Here is an 18352-nt window from a genome sequence, read left to right on the forward strand (position 1 = left end):
AAATAGTTGATTATTATTATTATTATTAGGTAAAACTTCACAAAACTCACATGTGATGTCACCGCCAAATTCTTCATGCTTTTAAAACTGTGTCAGACTCCCTCACGGTTTCATAAATTCTACGTCTAACTTCTTTGGCCGTCCTTATTTAACAATGATTAACATGCACCCGCTCAAACAACGAATGTGTTTCACAATCTTCATTTTTAAAAATTTTGAAATTATAAATATACTATTTTTTTTATATTTAGCCTAAAACAATAGTAAATATACTTATAAGTAGTTATTTTTCTTTAATTCAAAGAATTTATTTATTATTTCTTGAGGCTAAATATAAAAAAAAAAATGAATATACTTATATTTTCAGAGATTTAGAAATGAAGATTATGAAATTCATTCGCAGTTTGGTGCGTGTAGGTTTAACACCATTAAATAATGATGGCCGAGGGAGGTAGACACCGAGTTTATAAAACTAAGAGGGAGTCTGACGCCAATTTTGAAAATACAAGGGATTTGATGCAATTTCGTAAAATTCCATATGAATTTTTAAAATATAAAGGATTAGACTCAATCAGATCTTCTTCTTGAATTATGTCACACAAGTACTGTTGTTGAGAAATAAACAATCCCTTTGCAATATTCTCAATTTGCTAGCCAAGGAACATATAAACATCTCAAGAACTGAAACTATAAACTCTTGATGTAAGAACTTCTTTTAGAGAGTTAATATATTGATGATTATTGCCCGCAATCAATATGTCATAAACATAAAAAACCAAAGCTGTGAAGATAGAATTTGAGGAGTATAGAATAACCAATGATAATAAATTGGTTGTTTAAATCCAAATTGTACCATCTTGTGGAATTTCTTAAACCATTATCTCGGAGCTTGCTTGAGCTCATATAGAGTCTTCAATAACTTACAAACTTTTTCTTGTTGATGTTGATATCCCAGGGGTGGTGTTGTGAAAATCTCTTCCTCAAAATGCCCATGAAGGAAGCCATTATTAATATCTAGTTGTGCTATCCTCCATTGATTTGAGGTAGCAATGGAGAGAAATAATCTCACGGTAACCATCTTGGCTATAAGAGCAAAACTCTTGGTGTAATCAATACCAAATTTTTGCATATACTATGTTGCCACTAGCCTTGCCTTGCATTTGTTGAATGATCCATCAACATGTCTATTTATTTTAAAAATGCATTTGCAAATGATAGCTCTCTGTTTAGTTGGAAGATCTACCATCTCCCCAATCCCATTTTTCTCCAAGGCCTGAAGTTCAGCATCCATGACTTCTTTGCACAGTTTGTCCTTAGAAGCCCGACTGTAGGATAAAGGCTCTTGAGGTGAGATGCTAAGCACATCATGCCATATTGAAGAATCTATAATCTTAGGACATAACTAATAAAATCTTGAATTTGATAGTTTATGTTAGAGTCTAACAGATTAAGAGGGAGGAGGAGGATCCACATTAATAAGATGAGGGGTTGGGGAGGGTGAAGAGGTGGTTGACGTATTGGTCGTTGGTTGACTTGGTGATACTGGTTCATATGAGTGATGTTCTGACACGATCGGGCCATTTCATGTTCAGGGCTAGGATGACTATCCGTAGACTTACTAGTTTTAGCTATGTCCCTTTGATCATGGTTAAGATAATAAATGAATGTAGTAAAAGGAACATACCCACTTCACATAGAAGTACCGTTAGTACCTGAATACCTTTGATATTCTTGAAGTGGCTTTTTGAAAATAAAAATATCTTCATAGAATAAAACACCCTAGAGACAAAAGTTTGAGATGATTCAAAGTTACAAACCTTGAACCCCTCTGTTGCGGAGCCAGGCCAAGGAAGAGACACTTAAAGGATCTAGGATCTAATTTGGCTTTATCAGGGGAGACGAGACATTTGTTGTATAACATGGGCAACCAAATACTTTGAGGTTTTGGTAGGATGGGGATTTACCCAACAAACATGCAAAAGGAGTTTCTACCGAAGAACAATTAAAGGAAGCCTGTTAATGATAACAATGGAATGAAGCAAGACTTCTTCCCAAAATTCATGTGGTAGGTTAGATTGAAACAATCAGTGGTAGGCACGGTTTGGGTATTTGCAAATATCCAGGTATTTGATATCCGAATCAAACCGAACAAATACCCGAAACCGCAAACCGTATCCAAACTGCCAAAAATATTTATAATATTTACAAATAATTCAAACCGAACTGAAATTAAAAAAATATATATATTAAAAATTAATTAAAATTCTAATTAAATAAAATTATTTGCAAATATTTTAAATATCTGAACCGTAACCGAACCGAATATAATTATTAATATAAATTTTTAAATATAATATATATATTCGGTTCGATTAACCGAATCGAAAACAATTTAAAAAATTGAAACCGAACCGAACAAATATCAAATATGCAGTATTTGTATTCGAACCAAATTTGCTCGATTAACCAAAAATTCAGTTCGGTTCAGCAGTTCGGCTATTTGGTTCAGTTTTTTTAATAAGGCTCTATTGACTTGCAACAAATGCTTATGTGTTTTTTCTACCCTCCTATTATGTTGTGGTGTATAGGGCAAGCCAATTGATGTTCAATTCCAAATCTCTCGAATACCGTATTGCATTTTTCACTAAGAAACTCTTGCCCATTTCTAGACCTTATGGTTTTCACCACAACTTTATATTGAGTTTTGATCAGATTCAAGAAATTTTCAATAAGTTAAGATAACTTTGTTTTTTAAGGCAACAAATAACTCCACACATTTTTTGAGTAGTCATATACTATGGTTAGAAAATAATGATAGTTATTTAAGGTGGGTGTTTTATATGGACCCCGTATATCCATATGAATAAGCTGGAAATGAATTGAAGTATGAAAATCACTTTTATTGAAGGATAACCTCCGTTGTTTGGCCTTGTAACAAATATTACATGGCTTATGCACATAATTAGACTTAAAGGGAAGATAAGATGTGACAATGGAATTAGGGCGACCTAATATTCAATGCCACAATTGATCTTTATTGAAGTTAAAAACAAATACGGAGAGCAAATTTGAAGGAAAGACATTGAGACATCTTTCTATAAGACCATTCCAAATACTTCATCAGAAATAAGGCCCTGCAATACACATTTGTCATTAGTGAATTTTAAAGTTAGATTTTAGTATTTGGTTAGAAAACAAACATAAATTAGGTTGAATTTGAAGGAGGGAAAGAAATAGACATTGTGTAAAATGGTGGATGAAGAAATTGGGACCGAACCAACAGATTCTGGATAGCATACCGTGTCATCAGGTAGGCAAATGCTTATTTTGCTATGCACAAAGGGAAGATTATTAAAGAGATCTTGGTTAACACAAATATGACATGATGCCCCACTATCAATCAATGAGGAACATTTATCTAACAAACATGATGCAATGTGATTAATATTACTTGCATACTCACAGACAAAGTTTGCAAATTCAATAGGGTTCTCAGGTGTTGATTTGTGTACCATTTCTTGAATTCATTAATTAAAGTCTGCAACTCCTTAGATGACACCTCCTCACCTGTGTTCATGTTTCCCTGTCCTAATATTTCAATAGTATTATTTACCTGATTCTTCTTGCTCTCACTCAACTTCTTGAACTACTCTTTTACTCCATGCACTTTAAAAAAAGTATATATGGCATGTCCCTTCTTCTTACAGACCTCACAAATCTGGTTCCTTTTATCAATCACATTTTTCTTCTTCTCAACAAGTTTCTTATTGACAACATTAGAGCTTTCAATTTTATGAGCAATATTAAGTGCATTCAGCTCAGCATTCACAACCCCTTTATTTTGTTTTTCAACTTGAAGCAACATGGAAAATGCTCTGTTTGCAAATGGTAATGGACCAATCATTAATATTTGGTTTTTGATGTTTTGGTCAGATTCATTTGGCTTTGTTAGAATTGGACTAAATAATCTTTATCACGCATAGTAGCTAGTTTAGAATTAATTAGAATTGGACTAAATAATCTTTATCACGCATAATAGCTAGTTTAGAATTAACGCCACATTGACATAATCCACAACTACATTTACACTATGTTCTACAACATTAAATTCATCTGTCAATTTATGTATCTTACTGTAGTAAACTGTTAAATACTCACTACCTTGCTTCAAGACAGTAATATCTTCTTTTAGTTGACAAACCATAACTCCGTTTGATTGCCCAAATTTTTACTTAGCTTGCTCCCACACTTCCTAAGTTGTAGCAACATAAATGAAGTCTTCTTTTAGCTCTATTGAAATTGAGTTGGTGATCCAAGAATAGATCATTGCATCATATGATCTTCAGGCATAATATTTTGGAGTGTCAAAGTTTGGTCTAGGGGGAATTCCATCAACATAGCCCAGCTTGGATTTGATCATGAGGAAAGTTTCAGTACTGTGACTCCATGCCAAATAGTTTGTGGAAGTTAATGGCATGGATATCAAAGACAATTCTGGAGATAACCAGAACTCAGCACAAAGGCTGGATTTAATCAAATAGGATTGGCACCACCAAAGTCCGCCCAAATAGGTAGGACAATCATAGAATTTTATTGTCGACGACCTCCTCAAATCATAGTATCAACAAGAATTCCATCAGCAATTTTATCAATCACGAAAAACAAAAATGGATGGATCTATTCCTGCTACGATACTATGAGAAAACTCAAACCAGAACAAGAAAGAGAGAGAGCTGAAATTTTCTCCATATATTCAATAACTAACTGAATACAAATACAAAGCTTTTATATACAATTGCAGCCACAAAAATTCAACCAGCTTAGTCCTAGATTCAATCCACATCCTATATCACAACACACATCCCAAAATTACCACTCTTTGATCATAACATCAACTAGAATATTCTCTAATAGAAATTTTCTCCCCACCACTATCTTCAGATGGATTCAGCTCCTAAGGACTTGTTGCAGTCACTGTTGGACTTACACAATCAACTTTCCTTAGCCACGTGTCAACATGAACACAATTTTGAGAGTCTTGACTCAAAGCACAAGCATTCAACTTCAATTTCAACTTCAACCCTTTCTCCATACTCTTCAACTTCAGTGGCGGATTCATCTGATAATAGTGCACCTTCTCACTTGCGGAACCCGATCTCAGTACTCTTAGTTTATGTGCCCTGAAGGATTCGGAGAGAAACATTGAGGCCATTGAAAAACTTTGGATTTAGTAGAAAAACCATACTAGAAGGGTCACCAGGCAGTTCGTCGTCTCGGGGATAGTTTTATTCATTCTTAGCTGACTGGCTTAGTTGAGGACCTTCACCCTACAATCGAAGTTCAGAAAGTATTCAGCCGTAGTCAAATTCGACCACAGCAGTAACATCGGCATCATAATGTCTCTATTGATCAAAGAATTAAATAGGCATCGACAGTGTGGTTTGTGTCCATCCTTCCTTGCGAAGCGTAGAAGCAGTAATGGATGTAAGATGCCTCTATAACTTTTAACTATGACTTTCCTTTTTGGTCCAATTGGACCAAATTGTAAAAAAGAACTTTTACTTGAAAATTAAAAATGAAATTAATAAATGTCGTCATATGTCGCTGAAAAATCAAATAGGTGGGCGCCATCTCAGTCTGATGAGCCACGTCTAAGCCAACCTGTTGATTCTGATACCGGGAGACATTTTCTGTAAAAAAAAAATAATATTTATTGTTTGAAAATTTCCATGCACGATCCAATTACAATTCTAAAATAATAAGGAACACAAAGAAGACTAAAAAACAGTATACTCTAAACAATTACAACTTATAAAATAAAAATACAATCATATATAATGATAAAAAAAATGATCATAATATATATATACATATTTCATAGGTTTAACCATCAATATAATATATAGGCGGACACAACATATGACTAAATATAAACCATCTAGTGATACATGTCTAATTGAATAATCAAGATTAAATAAGAATAATATAGTAATTGTGTGCATAAAAAATTATATTTGTATTTTTTTTGTTTTATATAATGTGCTTTAGTATTATGTGTTAATTATGTGATTTTTTGTTTTGACTTATGTACTATTGTTAACTTTGTGACGTGTTGTTCTATTATTATTTCATAAGAAAAAATAGTTTCATTTGCGTTATCATTGTGTTGAATATATGCTAATTATGTGCTTCTTTTTATTCAACTTTGTGATATTTTTAACTCCGTTAATTGTTGTTTTGTTATATAAAAATATGTGATTTACTTATTTTGTTATTGTGCTGAATCCACTTTATATTTCTTTAACTTAATGAATTGATGTTATATATTATCGTTATATTATCTAAATGTATTATTATAATTTTTCTTCTTTTGCTAAATCTACATTATTTGTTTTCTGTTTTTTATTTTATAAAATGCTAATTGAGTTTTGAATATTTTCTTAATCTTTATTTATTGATCTTGTTGGAAATTGAACAAACTAAATACTCAAAGAGCACAAAAGAGATACAATCTCTGGAAAGAAAAATAATGCGTCATTCTTTTCATTTACTGGAATGTGATACAAATATATAGGATAAAGAAATAAGCACTTGACTCCGCTAATAATAACTCCATAAAAATAGAATTGACTAAGTAAATAATTATTAATTAATTCTAAAACACAGCAATCAACACTCCTCTTTGTTTTAGAATCTGCAAACATCAAGCTTCAAGCGTAATGACTCGAATCTAGCCGCTGATAATGGCTTAGTAAAAATACCAGCTAGTTGTTCATTTGTTCTGCAATAAACAAGAATAACATCCGCTTATTTTTGAACTTCCCTCAAGTAGAACAACTTAATGTTGAAGTACTTGGTTTTTTCGTGAAAGACTGGATTGTGAGAGATCGTTGTAGCAGTTTTATTATCAACATGAATCTCGGTTTCCCTTATTTGTTGAAGTTGGAGATTTCTTAGGATTTTTCTTAGCTATATTGCTTGGTTGACAACAACTGTTGCAGCGATGAACTCAGCTTCGGCAGTGGATTGCTCTACGACATCTTGTTTCTTGGAACCCCATGAGAAAATACCAGATCCAAGCCTAAAACAATATCCTGAGGTGCTCTTCATATCATCGATAGAGCCTCCCCATTCACTATAAAAAAATCCAACCAATTTGAAATCCTTGCATCCAGTGAACTTCACCAAAATCACATTTGCCTTTGATATATCTTACCACCCTTTTAGCAGCTCTCAAGTGTAGTTCACTTGCACAATGCATGACCATGGATAAGATACTGCCATCATTTAAAATATCAGGCCGTGGTGATGTAAGATACATCAAACATCCAATTAAACTTCTAAAGTACCCCTCATCAACTTTATCAGTGCCGTCATTTCTGCATAACTTTTCTTTTTTATTCATAGGAGTGCTAACTTCTTTGCATTCATTAAGTTTGAATTTCTTCAAAATATCTTTGGCATGTTTCCTTTGACAAATGAATATTTCATGTTCATCCTGCTTTACTACCATTCCCAGGAAAAAATTCATTAATCCAAGATCGATCATTTCAAAGACTTCCGCCATCTCTTCCTTAAATTTATCAACCAGCTGCATGTTATTTCCTGTCAACAAAAGATTATCCACATAAAGAGAGACGATTAAAATGTCATTTCTCTTATGCTTAGCATAAAGAGTGGCCTCTGATAAGCTTTTCTCAAAGCCTAAACACAACAAATGATCATATATCCTAGATTACCAAGCTCGTGGAGCTTGTTTCAATTCATATAGGGCCTTCTTGAGAAAAAACACTTTGCTCTCTTCTTCTTTTCTTACGAATCCTTCAGGCTGTTGGACATAGATTTCTTCCTCCAATATACCATTCAAGAAAGCTGATTTTACATCAAGCTGAAACACCTTCCAATTCATTTGAGCAACTACAACAAGTATAAGCCTTATGGTGTCTAAACAAGCAACTGGTGCAAATGTTTCTGAGTAATCCACACCAGGAACTTGAGCATAACCTTTCACCACGAGTTTTGCCTTATGTTTATTTATGGAGCTATTGGCATTCAGCTTCATTCAGTATACCCATTTGACACCAACTACATCCTTGTCTTGAGGCTGATCAACCAACAACCAGGTGTTGTTTTTCTCAATCATAGACAACTCTTTCTTCATTGTTGTCATTCACCTTTGATCAGATCGAGCATCATTGAAATTTTCAGGTTCACACAAGGCAATGTTGCACCTTTCATAAATTTTAGAGAGCAATCTTGTTCCTCTTACAAGGACATGATCTATCTGTAAATCTTCTTCTTCATCATTGCTTGAACTTGGAAGTTTGAATTTCAAACTTGTCCTTGTATTACTTTTTGTTTGTGCATCTTCCTAGTTCCACTCTTCATCCTCAACAAAATGAACATCTCTGCTAACAATGATATTTCCAGTTTGGGGTTGATAAATTTTGTAGGCTTTAGAGATTGTACTATAGCCTATAAAAATGCCTAGCGATGCTCTTCTATCTAGCTTATCATGTTTGTTCTGTGGAACATGAGAGAACATAGACAACCAAATATTTTGAGGAACTTCAAAGGTAGTTTATAACCATACCATGCCTCAAAAGGTGTAAGATCGTTCAATGCCTTTGTTGGGAGTCTGTTCTGTAGAAACACAAAAGTGTTTGCAGCTTTAGCCCAAAAATTCTTTGGCAAATTCTTTTCATGCAACATACACCTTGACATCTCCATAATGTACATATTTCTTCTCTCACTAACTCCATTTTGTTGTGGAGTATATGAAACAGTAAGTTGATGTTCAATGCTAGCATCTTCACAAAATTGGTTGAATATTTGCAGAAGTGTACTATTTTCCATTGTCATATCTCACCCTTTGAATTTTGTAGCCACTTTCATTCTCAACTCTTGTTTTGAATTTCCAAAACACTTGAGCCACCTCTGATTTATATTTAAAGAAAAATATCCAGCACATTCTAGTAAAATCATCAATAAAGATAATATAATAGATGCTACCATTGAATGATGGTGTTCTTTGAGGTCCACAAACATGTGTGTGGATTAATTGAAACCTCCTTGTCGCCCTGCTAGTGGTGTTGGAGAATGCTTTTCTATTTACCTTTCCAAATTGGCATGCTTTGCAACTTTGAATATGATCATCAAATTCTGGAAGATCTTTTGCTAGCATCTGTGTCCTCATTCGAAGCATTCCTGGATGACGAAAGTGACCAAGCCTTTTGTGCCAAAGCATTGTGACATTTTCCAGAGTTAACAAGGCAATATGCTCCTCATGTAATGGATTTAGAGTAAAGCTTTTACCCTTCATTTTGACTTTAAAAATATTCAGACTAGCTTCATCTTTAATCACACACTATTTGTCTTCAAATAAAACCTTCAAGCAACAGACCAACACTCAACAAATTTTGTTGACAATTTCAGGAACATAAAGGACATCATAAATAAAGTTTGTACCTGTGCAGCATGTCATTGCAATAGTCCCCTTTGTTGTAAAGCACCTTCAAAACTATGCTTAGTTGGTAAAGTTGAAACCTTTTCAGTTTCTTGATGCTTAGTTGGTAAAGCACCCTCAAAACTATGCTCTTGCCTCATAAGCCTTTGTTGTTCTTGGCCTGCAAGGCACTTAACAACTCTGCCAACTTGATCTTTGAAAGATCCTTTGTATTTTCCAAGGTGGTTATACATGCTTCATATATTTCAGGCACAGTCACAAGAATATTTTCTACAATTCTAGAATCATCAAGTATTGTGCCAAGTAACCGTACCTTGTTAACAATGTCAAGCAGTTTGTCTGAGTATTCCTTGATTGTCTCAGACTCTTTCATCTTTTGCATCTCGAACTCTCATATTAAATTTAGGACCTTCATTCCATGTATTTTTTCATCTCCCTCGTACTCTATTTTAAGTTTAACCCATATCTCTTTTCTGATTTAAGAGACATGATACAAATGAAAACAATGGATGAAACAGCAGCAAACAGACACGTTTTTGCTTTCGCATTCTTTGTTTTTTTGTCCTTGTGCACTTTGATTTGCGCCATGGTAGGATTATCTGGAAGCTCCGGAACATCATAATGTGCTTCCACTCCTTCCCAGAGATCCATTGCATCTAGGTATGCCTCCATACGTACTGCTCCTATTTGATAATTTTTTACATAAAAAATGGTGGAGTTATGGAAGTATAACTAGTTTCGGCTTCCATGGATATAGCTCAGCAGGTCCCGTAGGATAATTGCTCTAATACCAATTGTTGGAAATTGAACAAAGCTAAATACTCAAAGAGCACAAAAGAGATACAATCTCTGGAATGAAAAATATTGCGCCGTTCTTTTCATTTACTAGAATGTGATACAAATTATATAGAATAAAGAAATAACAAACTATCCCTAAATTTTAGGTACCTCAGCTGCACTTGACTCCACTAATGATAACTCCATAAAAATAGAATTGACTAAGTAAATAATTATTAATTAATTCTAAAACACAACAATCAACAGATCTTTTAAACTTTTTTGTGCTTACATCCGGATCTTCTTCTGAGTCTTCTTTGCACATCAAGGTTTGGTGAATTTGATTTATCTTCTTTTATCTTTTAGTGTGTTTGAAAACTTAGATGATAATGAACCTAATACTTCTAAGAAGATAATCAATTCATAAAATAAGTCTTAATGGTTAAAAACACAAAATAAGATACAAACTCATTAATTGATAATAAAACGTGAAATTTAGTTCTTAAGCCACTAACTGTTCTATTATATTGTATATTGTAAGTGGATTTACAAAGTAAAACATAAGAGAATAGTATTAGGCTTAATGTTTGTTGTTAGTTATTATTTATATTGAATTTTGGTTGATGTTTGCAGGTTGTCTGGACATTGAATGGGTTACAGCTAGAGATTGGGCTATCGCGACTTGAGCCTAAAGATTATTAAGGCCCACATTATTATTACCCCACAAGCCTGTTTGTGGTGACGGTGGACCCAAAACTGAGACGTGTAACAGATTGGCGAAACATCTATGGAGGGAATCTAAGTTTGTTATAACTAATTTGGTATTGGAGCAAATGAGATTGTTAAGGGTATATTCTAGTAGTTTATAGTAGAGTATTAAATGAGAAAAATCAAACATTGAGCGTGAGGGGTTTGGGGGATAGGTTGAGTACGGGAAATCATCAAGAAATTGGTAGATAAATTTCTTGAGTGTATAGCTCAATTGTATCCGTACATCCTGTGCTTCAATGGTTTTAGTAGTGAGTTTCGCCTGGGTTGGAACTCCTCAGATGTAGACTGGTGCAGCTAAACTAAGTTATCATTTCATTATGTTTCTATTGTTCTTCGTCACCAGTATGTTTGTCGCAGTTCGATCGTCCAACGAACAACCAGTCTATGCTGATGGATTTTTCTGTGTTGATTTTTTAAGTTTGTTGTTGTTGTGCATGAGTTAATTGTTTTTCAGGGCCAAAAATGTTAGATTAGTAGCCAAGGGTTCTTTTCAAAAAGAAGAAATAAATTATAATAAATTTTTTGCCTTGTGTTATATTTTTAACTGTTCTTACGTGGTCATTACAATGAGATAATTTTTATGAAACAACCCGAGGGGTTTTATTAGGGTTTATAATAAAAATAAAATGGATCATATTTGTTTACTAAATAAATATTTGCATGGTTTAAAGTAGTCCCAAAGACAATGGAACATCAAATTTGACAATTGTATAAAAATCTAAAACTTTTTAAGAGCAAATTTGATTATTGCCCATATTTTAAAAGTGTTAAAAACTATCTCATTTTTATTCTCATTTACGTTTATAATATGTTGATTATTAATTCATGTTTGAAATTGATTGATCAAGTAAGTAAGTGTTTATGTGATAATTTTGACATAAAATTGTTGGGGACAAAAATATGATTCTTGACATGAATATTGTTAGGGATGGGAAAACTAATAGACTTATTTTGAGTCAGTTCAATTATATTTCAAAATAAATAAAAGAATTTCTATTTGTGATGCCAAATTTGTTTATGTTTCTATAACTTCTAATTTTGTGTTAAGTAAGGATCAATGTCCTAAGTCGGAATCTGATATTGATGAAGTATATTCCGTATTCTAATGCATTAAGATCTGTTATGTACTCAATGATTACAACTATACCTGATTTAGCTTATGTTGTTAGTTGTTTAAGTAGGTATATATCTAATACTGGTTTAGAACATTTGTATGCTTTAAAATGTCTCTTAAGATATCTTGTAGGTACAACCTGTTTGGGTTTATTTGGAAAACATACTAATAATGTAAGATTATAGGGGTTTGTGGATTCTAATTACGATAACGATAAGGACGCTAGAAAGTCTACTACATCTTATATTTTTACACTTTGTTGTACATATATTACTAAAATTCACAATTACAATACCTAGTAGCTTTGTCCACTACCGAATCTAAGTATGTAGCAATAACTCAGGCATTAAAAGAAGTATTGTGGTTAAAATGTTTATATAACTGAAATTGGCTGTTGCACAATATTGTTACTATATTTTGGACAGTCAGTTCATAATACAATTATGCTAGAATCTTGTATTCCATGATAGGATAAACACATAAACGTATGATTTCATTTTATACATGATATTTTATCTAGAGAATTGTTAAAATAAAAAAATCCATCGGAATATAATCCTGTTGATATGGGCATAAAGGTTTTTCCCTCTACAAAATTGTGTCATGTATGAATAATATATTGTGATACATTTGATTAACTATAACTATTGTTTGTACATAGTTGTAGGCTTACTTATATATTATAGTTGTTTTTCCTAAATATCTATACTAACTTGTGTATATATATATATATTTTCTTGTGTATTGAAAGTAATTCAATAGGTGATGATGATCCTTAATTAACTGTTGGAACCGAATGACCAAATTAGGTAGAGGATTTGTTGAATTTTGGTCCATAATTACATGTGGCCTTATTCCAATCTAACCTCAATATGATGAAATCCAAAATAAGTAGCCCATTCACACCCGGTCCGATCCATCTAACATGGTTTACTCATAGCCATCCGATCTAGGTTCTTAATCTTGACCGTTCATTCATTCTAACCCTAGATATATATTGTGGGGGAGAGGATGTGCGCCGCATTCATATTCATTATGCATATATACACAATCTTAAAATCAGATCTCTCTCTCTCTATATATACTTTCACATCTTCCTTCTAGCCATATTCTCCCTTCTCTGCCAAAATCTTGCTTCTTTTTATTGTGAAGTTGAGGTTTGTCTTTCATTTTCCTTGACGATTCGAACTTCACAGGGTTTGGATTTGTCAAAACGGTATGTAACCTTCCCCATGTATGAATTTTTTCATGTGGTTTTCATTTTTGTCCATAGAAATTTGTTTTTGGGTAGTTCTTGACCTTGTTAGAGGATATTAGGGCCAATGTGAGTGTATTTGTCAAGATTTTGAGCTTTATTGTGTTGTGTGTGTCCAACTAGTACGTTTCGGTGATTTGGGGACCTGAGCCTCAAATTGCTTTATTTATTCAGGTTGTTTTTTATACTTGAATGAAATCATGAGATTTGTTGTTTTTCAAAGTTATTTGCATATTTTCTTCAAAGAATAGTGTAAATCGATCCATAAAAATCTTACAATTGAGGTTGTGGAAGCAAAGTAAATATTTCATAGATAGCGATTGTTGTTTTTATCAACTCGATACTTGTAAATGTTATTCAATTTTTTAGTTTTTGAAGAAAGTTTGAAGGCCAAAGAAGATACAAAATTTTCCTCTCATTCGCCCAAGTTTCAACTTTTACAAGATGGTGATATTTTTATTTTATTTTTCATATTGATTTCTATTTACAGTTTTAAAAATAATATTGATGATGCATTTTCCTTCATGGGTTTAGGTGACTTTTATAATAAGCATATTACATTTTGACTCATTTGTGTCATCCTTAAATTTTAAGAGTTTTTTAAGATACCATATGATAATTAACACCATCTACTACTAGGTTCTTTTACTTCAGAGGAACCCAATCTCTCCTATATGATACACATTTTTTTTTTCATTTTCCATATATTTTTCATATATAGGGTGCTCTTTTTCTTTGGAAGAACTTATCTTTCTTGCATATCATTGATATCACATAAGAGACATATAATTTATCCAAAGACGAGAAAAACCCCATAGAAATATAGTATGTAAGTTGCAAGAATTGATCATGTATGTTGGTTTTCAAAAAGAATAAAAAAGAGAGGGAGTACGCTAATGTATTTCGAGAAATTTGACATTGATTATTTGGTTTGCTTAAAAAACATTAAGTTAGTGATCATTTTATGAACGTATATTACAAAAGAAACACTTGTGTCTTATAATAAGACTTAGTATTATTGCTGATGAATGTCAATTGTCTATATGGTAATTTTTATCTTTATTATTATTATTATTATTATTATTATTTTTGTGAATATGCTTTGATTGGTTAGATTTGGAGGATAGGCCTACAGGTGACAAATTAAATCAATTTGGTTGTGTGGAAAATCGAAAAAAAAAAAAAAATTGACCTAATCATCATTGATGTTTTTATTTTGGAATTTTATCATTGGTTATTTGATAAAAATACCATCATCGTAAATCCTCAAACCAAAGGGAACGAAAGTTTTTAAGGAAATCTAAATATGGATTCTAGAGGCATAGTGAATTTGAAATTGTTGCCATTGCAATGCATGAGCTTTATTTTGTGCTAAAAAATTCATTATCTTTAAGTTACACACCCATAGTTAGATCCATGTTTGCTTCTGTGTTATAAAAAGTATACTTTTTCTTTTTTATATGGAATTGAAGAATATATTTTTTAAAGCTATTTTATTTATTTATTTATTTATTTTTGGGTAGATCATCTTGTTGTTACCGTTAAACACTCAGGCATATCGAATGAGGTCTACATGAAAGATTGAAAATGTTATTCAATTAATATTTTCATGGCAGCCAAGGAGTATGTAATTTTTGGTCCTAATACAAATAATGAATCATGATAGCATGTATGGCTTGCGTAAGACACATGATACTTCTTTTCGAAGAATCCATTTATAGTTAACTAGCTTTTACCTTATTGTTATACATGATAATCGTCAATTAGCGAGTTACCAAGGAGTGAGAAGAGCATCATAAACAAATGATTCTCGAAGTGAACAACAATGGGTTGTCTATGCTCCTAGAGGTTAGGGTAAATCTTGTATTTCTTATAATGCCGTAGATTAACAACAGAGCTGAGAAAGAGAAGAAGAATTCAATTGCATTCTTTGAACAGAGGTAGGTGGTAACATTTTCAAGGAATTTGAATATGTTTTGTTACTTCATTATTATTATTAAGTATATTATTGCAAGTATCTCCGATAACCTATATTATTTTCATTTTAGGAATTTGGCATTATTCTTGCATCTGCATTATATTTTATGTTAATGGTGATTACCTAATAATCAACATTTCACTTGGAGGTTTTTTTTTTTTTTTTTTTGTGTATAGTTTTCATTAAATACGTATATGATGGTATTTCATTAAATTATTTTGATTGCTTTATACTAAATACTTTCAATTACCTAATAATCACCATTTCATCTGGAGAATTTTTTTTTTTCCTTTTTTTTTGGTAATTTTTTCATTAAATATGTATATGAAGATATTACATTAAATCGTTCTGATTGCTTTATACAAGAGATTTTTTATTTTTGGAGGGGTGACAATGGATTTATTATTTATTATTGTATATCTAATTTAGACTTGAATATTTTAATTGAGATGAGTCTAATTATTTAAGAAGATTGAATATCAAATAAGACTTTTGAGTTGAGTTCGGGTTTAGAATTATACGATGGATCAGGATTGATGTGTTTAATATATATATTATATATGTATATTATATTTATTGAACAATACGAAGATGTTGTGATTTTATCTTAGAATACTCGAAATATTGGAACATTATTATTACTATTCTTTGGTTTTTAATATGTAATTTTTGAATTTTTATTTTTAATAATTTAATATTCATATTTAACTTTGATAAATAAATAAATAAATAAATTTGAAAAAAATTAAATTTTAAGTTGGTCAGATTTAAGTGGGAGCAGAAATCTTGATCCAAGTTTAGAATTTAAATGTTCATAAAGCCATGGTGGATCATTTGAGTTTTGTAGAGTCTATCTTGGTCTGATCCAAATATAATCAAGTTCAATTAAATATTTAAATCTGAAAATGTGTATTCAATTAGATCATTTTAGGTTATTTATGAAAGTGAAAAAAAATACAAGGTATTTTTTAGGCTTTTATTTTATGAGAATATGCAAATATTTGTCTTTTAGTAATTAAATATATACTATGAAAGTTTATAAAATCAATTATTTATGTGACTTAATTTCATATGATAAAGATAAAAATATATACATATATTATAAAAAAAAAATTATGACAAAAAAAAATTAAAAAAATAATATATGTGATATCATATATATACATATATTAGTTTTTTGATATCATATGTGATAGTTTTTGTATGAAATCTCATAAATTATTTAGTCTATCATATATATATATATTTTATATAAAACTTACAATTTGAGTTTAACCTTCAATTTACATGTTTTTGTATGTTTATAATGAAATCCTACGAAGTATTTTTTTTTTCCCAAGTTTCAATACAAATATAATGGTATTGTTCTTTTTATTTATTTATTGTTGTTGTTATAATTTATGAATTTGATACACATTTTTCTTATATAATTGCATGTTGGTTTTTCTTGTAATCATCTGTTATGAAATAGAATTTCAGTAAAATTAATCCTAAAAAACAGAATAGAATGCCAACACAATTATTATTTTACAGAAGTTATATACTTATTTAAAATAGTATGTAAGGACATGTGTGTTACAAATATGATCGTTTATCATCTTTCTAATTTTTGAACTTTGCACAGATAATATTCTAACGTGTGCATTTTCAAAACATTGAGATCGTTCCAATTGAGTTAAATTAATTATCCAACAAAAATGATACATTTTAACCAACACACAATATAATGAGCTCCAAATCAACAATAGAAATGTATAAAAGAGCTATTGTGGTTAGAGACGAGAGAAGAGGAATGACAAAGTCATCATACTAAGAGATGAGAGAAGGGAATTGACATCTCCTAACCTGAGGATTGGTAGAGTTACGTTTCTGCATCCAATATAACATCAGAGAGGCTGGAGATTACTCCGTGGTGCATTGGGAGGGTTCTTGCAGCCGAGCTGAGGGTCGAGAGAAGTGTCTGATCTATTGAACCGATGAAAATGGAGCTGCTCGAAAAGGATGGAGTGACCCAAGCATATATTTGGAAGTGAATTGACCAGCAACGAGAGCACAGATTCATCGCAGAAGACATCATCTGTGGAAATAGGTGATGTTTTAATTTTAGCTTTTCTTGTTTGCTTATCAGTAGGTAGAAAAAAATGTAACATTATGATTTCTGAAATGGAGACCCGTTGTGTTCTTGACACGACATAATGGAATGACTAACCCGAAACGGGCGATGATCTTCACACCATAACCAGAATTGACGATAACATGCCAATAATTCTATTAGTTCCCATTAGTTATTGAATGCCTCCCATGACCAATATCTTCACTAAATATGCATTTCTAACATCATGTCCAAGATGCAGCCTTCTGAAGAAGAGTTTAAAGATATTTTGGAGCATTGAGGAATCGAGCTCATACTTATGCTCAAATTTCTGGCGATGAGTGTGCAGTTCCTGAACTAGACTGCAACTCCAACTGCGATAATTCCGACAGCCCCTCTAATACAATGGCTCCCCTAGAAGAATGCCATGAATGGAACATTTGGAAGGAGATTCAGGGGATAATACTATCAGCAGCAGAAGTTCCAATAGCCCCTGCAATTAAATGGATCCCACCGCAGAATGTATTTGTAATTTATCGTTTGGACGAAGATTCGGCAGATACTGATTTGCGAGACTCTGTCTGCGGAGGCAATGCCGATGATAGCATTGGGGTAGAGAGTGACAATGCTGCTGGCATTGCAGGTCAGGTTCGATCTACCAGGGGGATCAATATGCACCTGTCGTCGATTTATGTTATGTACGAGCTGAGTGAATTTCTGGGAATGAAGACTTCACTTCGAGGAAGAGGCGAAAAGTGAACAATGATAAAAGAGTTGACATTGCGGAGAAAACTATCAGACATATACATGAGCAGATTCGACACGGATGCTGAACTAATTCAGCACTATTATTATTCTGAAATCTATATTAGAACTACTATTGATCTATTCACGACCTA

Source organism: Andrographis paniculata, unplaced genomic scaffold (genome assembly GCF_009805555.1).
Source record: "Andrographis paniculata isolate CXL003 unplaced genomic scaffold, ASM980555v1 Contig67END, whole genome shotgun sequence".
Taxonomy (NCBI): Eukaryota; Viridiplantae; Streptophyta; class Magnoliopsida; order Lamiales; family Acanthaceae; genus Andrographis; species Andrographis paniculata.